Source organism: Podarcis filfolensis (assembly GCF_964270895.1).
Source record: "Podarcis filfolensis genome assembly, chromosome: 16".
Lineage (NCBI taxonomy): Eukaryota > Metazoa > Chordata > Lepidosauria > Squamata > Lacertidae > Podarcis > Podarcis filfolensis.
Window position 1 is genome coordinate 23,981,985 of NC_139620.1, and position 6,104 is coordinate 23,988,088.

A 6,104-nucleotide genomic window follows, 5' to 3' on the forward strand; every position below is an offset into this window, starting at 1 on the left:
GTCTGTAACCTGAAGCATATGTAACCCGAGGTACCATTGTACATGTGTGCAGTGCTTTTTTTCCTAAAAAAAAGTGTTTAGGGGTACTCTCATTTTGACTCAAGAAAATCACCATTTTAGTTCAAATTGGTCAAAATAAATACAGTAAGTGGACAAAAGTACAAAGATTCAGAAAATGTTTAGGAGTATGCGTACCCCTTCATCCTCGCAGAAAAAAGGACTGCATGTGTGTATGTGAAGCTACAGCCTATTGGGACATCCGCTTAGAGGTGCCAGAAGATTCTTTTATGATTTTGCTACAGCAGGCTAGCCCCCTTGAAGTTGTTACAAAGGAACAAAGGAAGCCTTCTGTAACAAATCAAGTGATTGGTCCATCTACCTCAATATTGTCAACACTGACTGACAGCAGATCTCTGGGTTTCAGGAAGGAGTCTTCCCCTCCCGCCTCAGCCATACCTGGAGATGCCCTCAGGGGGCTCCACCACTGAGCTTTGCCCTTTCTTTTGGAGATCAGGAAAATATACCCCTGCCCAATACTTTGCACAGCAGCTGCCAGTCAGAGAAGACAGCACTGGGTTAGATGGACCCGTCAGCTCCAGATGCTCTTGATCAAGGAACAAAGTGCACATTTGCAAGTTCGCAGGATGAAGGGGAAGTTTGGCGTCAACACTTTCACTCCTGCCAAAGGGAGCAAATGGGTTCTAATTTAATTCTTTTTTAGCTATTTGTCTTTTGTATTTTTATTCCTTTTTTTTCTTTTTCATGTATTTTTCTATGTTCTTTTTTTGTATCTTTTTCTTTTTATATGACCTTTTTTCATTTTGTAAACTTATGTTTTTGTAAAACTTCAATAAATATCTTTAAAAAAAACAAAAATGGGTTCTCAATGAGAGGGGAATTGCAGCCAGGTAACAAGGGGGGGGGGGCTGCTAAAGCCTGGTTAGAAGCAGGCTGAGAAGGGGAGTGTTGAAACTGGTGGGACAGCCAGCTCCCTCCAAACCCACAAAGGAGCTTTGGAGACTCACTGGGGTGTAAGAGATTGTGGTAGACACAAGGCTTTTGGGGACGGCGCAACTTGTCCTCTGCCCATAGGAAAACCTGTTTGGGTTGTGCTCTTTCAGACTGTGGGCAGGTCACGTCCTGTTCACTGAAAGCTAGCATGTCAGGGAACACACCTTTCTCTCCGGCATGCAACATTGTAAGTTAAGTGATTGTGTGTTGGAGGGGTCAATTCAGCAGTGGAGGCCGGTCCATTGTGGTGAATGGGATGCTGCCCCACCAGTCGTTCCCACCTGCCTGCCTGCAACCAAATCGTGGGCAGTGCTGGCATCGTATCCCATTCTGCCCTGTACCTGTCACATGCAGCACCTTTTCCTTTCTGCTGCATTCATCTTCCTCCAAAAACGCAGCCGTTCGTCTCACCGTCCCGACATCACGCTGAGAATTAACACATTATGGAACTAACTATACTGCACAACTAATGATGTTGCAAAGCCACATCAAGATTGCTTGGTTATCGCCGTACATTCCGCTGGCCACCACAGACCTTTTTTTTTTTTTTTGGCAAACATTTTAAAATTCATTCATACCTACGTGATAGAAAACAAGTGTTGTTTATTGAGACATTCAGGCATTCCCTTGTATGCCAAGAAGAGAGCACTGAACAGGCCTCGGACGCTGCCTCCCTGGGAACCTTGCCCTATGAAACACCTGCATGCCTCTCTTGTGTCCTTTGAGCTGCATCTTCCCAAGGGAGCTGAGGTGGAACGCCAGAATTTAAAGGGGGTGCAACAAGGCGCCAGTGTCCAAAATGAAGTAGGAAATCTGGTTTGGGTAAAGGGCTGGTTTGGGTAAAGCGCAGCTCCCTCCCCTCTTGGCATGGGTGAAAACATCAGCAGCTGAGGCTTTCTTGCTGGGGGAGGAAAAACCCAGGGTCCCAGACAGCTGCAGAGAACGGAGGAGGGGTCGGTAGGAAAAAGGAAGAAATCTTTGCTTATCTCCGCAAGGAACCTCAATGACACGGCCGGCCCAGATGTCTGGCAGGAGGCAGAGATACCTCCAGCTTCACCCGAGGTTGCTGTGGTGATGGGGGCAGCTTGGAGCAGAAAGCAGGGTGGTTGGTGGGGAGAATTACCTTCAGAAGAGGCTGCTGCTGAGCTCAGGTTCTGGGGGGCTTTGCCATTTGCGGACAATAAATGGCTTTATTTGCCCGTCTTATCAATAGGAGGGGGGGCTATTTCATCAGTTCAAGGGCTGTTCGTAGCAGCTGCACCTCCTTGCCAGGACAGAGCAGCCACTGTAAAATAGGGTACAGTGATGATGGTAGGAGAGTGAGTGTGCATGTGTGTCTTAGCAGCAAGGCCCAGCTGGGGAAGCCTACAAAAGGGAATCAATCAACTAGTGATTGTGCATTTGTCTTTCAGCTTGCAGCGATGGCAGTTAGGATGGTCTTTAGAGGCAGATGCAGCTACCTACAATCTCAGCTAATTGCATGGCTCCTCAGTTGCTCATACTCCCATCTGTGCAAATAATAAAACCGGAGCACGCGGCTGTAATTGGGTCCCATGTTTTCCTCCCCGCCCTTGGGCATTAAGTTCTGCTTGCAGGTTTCCTGCGGACGTCTGGGTGGCCACTGCGAGAACAGGATGCTGGACTAGAAGAGCCACTGGCCTGATCCAGCAGGGTCTTCTTCTTTCAGTGAAAGCTGTTTGCCATGCTTTATTGCACCTCTGATCTAAGTTCCCACTGGTTAAATCTTCCCAAGACGTAGCCAATATCACCCCTTTCTCATGACCAACTAAAGCAGGTGTGGGCAATGCTTGGCTGTCCAGAGGCTGCTGATTGGCCATGCTTTCTGGGGCGGATGGAAGGCCAAAGGTTCCCCACACCTGCACTAAAGCCTTGTTTTGCAAATCCTTATTCTCATCCTTATCTTCTGCTTTGCTCTGATCCGTGATCTTTAACATGCTGCGAATGTAACTGCTGTGCTTTTGTCGTTCCTGGGAAAATAAAATAATAAATAATAAAAGCACCGTGCAAGTGATAGGAAAACACTGTTCCTTACAGAAGGAAGGACTTGCAGAGTAGGAATAAAGTAACATTTCTGCTGAATCTGCATGAGGGCATTTTAAGGGCTGAAGGATGGGATGTGAATTTTGCAAAATAAGTACTTCTATTTCCTTCACCCTCCCTTTGACTCCATCAATGGCTTTCCCCACCTGGTTGCTGCAATAGGGGTGCGAAGGGACTTAAGGGCTTTGTGCCCCAGTCTGGGAGGGACCAAATGGGAGACTCCTACTGCAGGCATTGCAGCAGGTCATATTGTAAAGGACACCTGTCTAAAGCCTGCCTTTCTTCTCCAGAGTGTGTCATTCGTTTTGTCTGGTATGTATTAGATAGGAAACAAGTCTCCAGTCTGTTCCTTTACCAGCTCTTTGCAATATTTGAGGGCCCAGGTGGAAAACAGTACAAGACATTCCTCACTTGCTGAAGCCTCAGATGAGCGCCCAGGGTGGAATGGGCCAGCAAACCTCTCTGCATCGCTTTTGAGGTCCATGAAAGGAGGCGAGGCAGAAACACATATAAACAAAATGACAGATCATAATCATGCCCGTGACCCAGTGAATTAAAATATAAATTTGTATACTGATATTATCAGTCTGCGGTAGCAAAGAACTGGGTCTTCATCGGTGGCTGTAGTGTGGTTGGAATGCCCTCCCTGCTGAAATACACCACCTCCATCCATATTTGCATGTCACTGGCTCCTGAAGACGCATCTGTTTAGGGAAGCCTGCCCTTGCACTTCTGATGCTATTTAATTGTAATGCTTTTAAAATTAAGGATGTTTTAATGCTTTGACAAAATGGTTATTGGGTATTTCAAATGTGCATGGATCTCAGAATTGATTTTATAGATAGCTCAGTTGGCTAGAGCGTGACTCTGACAACACCAAGGTTGCAGGTTCAATCCCTGTATGGGACAGCTGTGCATTCCTGCACAGTGGTACCTTGGTTCTAGAATTTAATCCATTCTGAGAGTCCATTTGACTCCCGAAACAGTTCAAAAACCAAGGCGCAGCTTCCAATTGGCTGCAGGAGCTTCCTGCACTCAATTAGAAGCCTCGTCGGACATTCGGCTTCCAAAAAACTTTCGCAAACACTCACTTCTGGGTTTGCGGAATTCGGGAGCCGATTTGTTCAGGAGCCAAGCCATTCTGACTACCAAGGTACCACCGTATTGCAGGAGGTTGGAGTAAATGAACTTCAGGGTCCCTTCCAATGCTGATTCTTTGACAAAAACTGCTCAGAAGCCATCTGGCATTTAAGCAATATATAAACTAATGAATAACGAGTAATTCTCTGCTGATGTGAACCTATGGAAGGTCCCCGTTCCGCCTTGGAAAATAACAAAGCAGGAGTTGCTGTTTATCTATTTTTCTGGAAAGACAGATGTAGTACTGCATGATTTCATGTCTCCCTATCACTTTGAACACACAAGCTGTTTATTTCCTCTCCACTCCCCGAGCCCACCTGCTTCAAGGCAAGCCAACTCTCAATCACTTCAAACATTTTCCTTATTTAGTATGGGGCACAGGTGAGGGTCTTGTTTTCGTCCACCTTAACAGCATGATTGAATTGGCCGCTCTGCAGGAAGCATCCGTCTGGAGGTTGAAGTCTCTCTGCACAATTCTATAGAAAAAGGGGTGGGTGGGGGAGGGCCCACTTCCCTTCTCGGGGATGGTCCCTCTGGGAACGGCTGCAAAGTGTTCTCACTGTCTTAATCAAAACTGAGGAAGAGATTATTTTTTCCTAACGTTTCTTAGATGCTTGCAGCAGCTGCAAGGGTCAGCTCAGTTTGCCACACTAGTACACTTGCTGGGGAGTCCTCAGAGACAGAGCCTCTTTTCCTGTTTTTTTGGCTTGATATTGAAGTTTATTATTTATTTTTCAAGAAAGAGAAATGGCAGCAAAAAGGGGAGAGTATATTTTGAGTCCCAAATTTTCCCTGAATTCTATTGAGCTCTGCTGTTATTGAGACTGCACAGTCAGCTGTGTTTAGACTGCAAAAAGCCTCCTTGTCCAGAGTTGTGTTTTTTTAATGGGTTGGAACAGTAGCTTCTTAAAATACACCACCACCCCAAACTATTGGAAACTGCCAAGTGCTGGAAGACATCATTCCTGCAACCCTTTCTGAGAGACCCATTTCACTGTGAGAATAACACACTGACCTGTGTGATCGTTCAGCAACCCCATAAAATCTGTCCTGAAGTGATGCTGTAAACGCCAGCTTTATTAATGCAACTGTGCTCTAGCTAATGCTTTTGGTCTTACCTCTTCTTATAAAGGACAGAACTGGTTACATTCTTTAAAAGGACAGAGTAGTACCTCGGAGAACTGGTAATCTAGCAAAGCGCTTGGGTATCAGACTCAACAATGTGGAAGCAGCCGATTTGCAAGCAAGGGTTAGCCAAGCTTGGCCAGAAAGATGCCACCTGATGCAGGAGCAGCAGTTTCCCCAAGGACTTAAACCCTGGGTTACTCCCAGACACCTCACCTTTAACTGAAGATACCAGGACCATATGCACGAACTCTACTGCTGAGCTGTGGCCCTTCTTTATGATCACAGAACTAAGGTGGCAGGAGCTCTTTCTCCCTGTAATACACAGAAGAGTGTTAAAGGCTCCCTGACCCCCCCCAAGGCATCCTAAAAGAATCTGCTCATTCAAGCTTATTGCTGCCATGCTGAAGATGGTATGACACGGTACCTAAGGTTTAACGCTGATCAACGTCTCCATGGTATCAGCACAAGTTTAAAGACCTACTGACGCTCAGCCCCAAGCCCTTTTTTGGGTTGAGCTACACACCACTGTCAGTAGAGGGCTGCTCTCCCACTACTGCACAAGGAACGCTTTCTGGCTGTGAGGCTTGTAGTTTGCGGCTTCTTCCTGTAAAGAGACACCCACAGGTGACAAAGTGCCAGGGTTGCCCTTGTGCCAGCAGCACGTTTTATAAGCTCCACTGTACTTCTTCGTAACAAGCACAACCCACCACATATCTTAAGCTTAACAGAGGCCACAGATCAATCCTTTGCACCAAGCAATGCAC

The 6,104-nt window shown here is 46.4% G+C and overlaps 1 long non-coding RNA gene across 1 annotated transcript; it reads right to left on the reverse strand.

The window, feature by feature from the left end:
* Positions 1-1,594: 1,594 nt before the first annotated feature.
* On the reverse strand, positions 1,595-3,637 carry LOC310751439. Its single transcript, XR_014542499.1, has 2 exons — positions 3,484-3,637; positions 1,595-2,999 (listed from the first exon to the last, which is right to left on the reverse strand). It is a non-coding gene; the product is annotated as an uncharacterized lncRNA (long non-coding RNA).
* Positions 3,638-6,104: the final 2,467 nt, after the last annotated feature.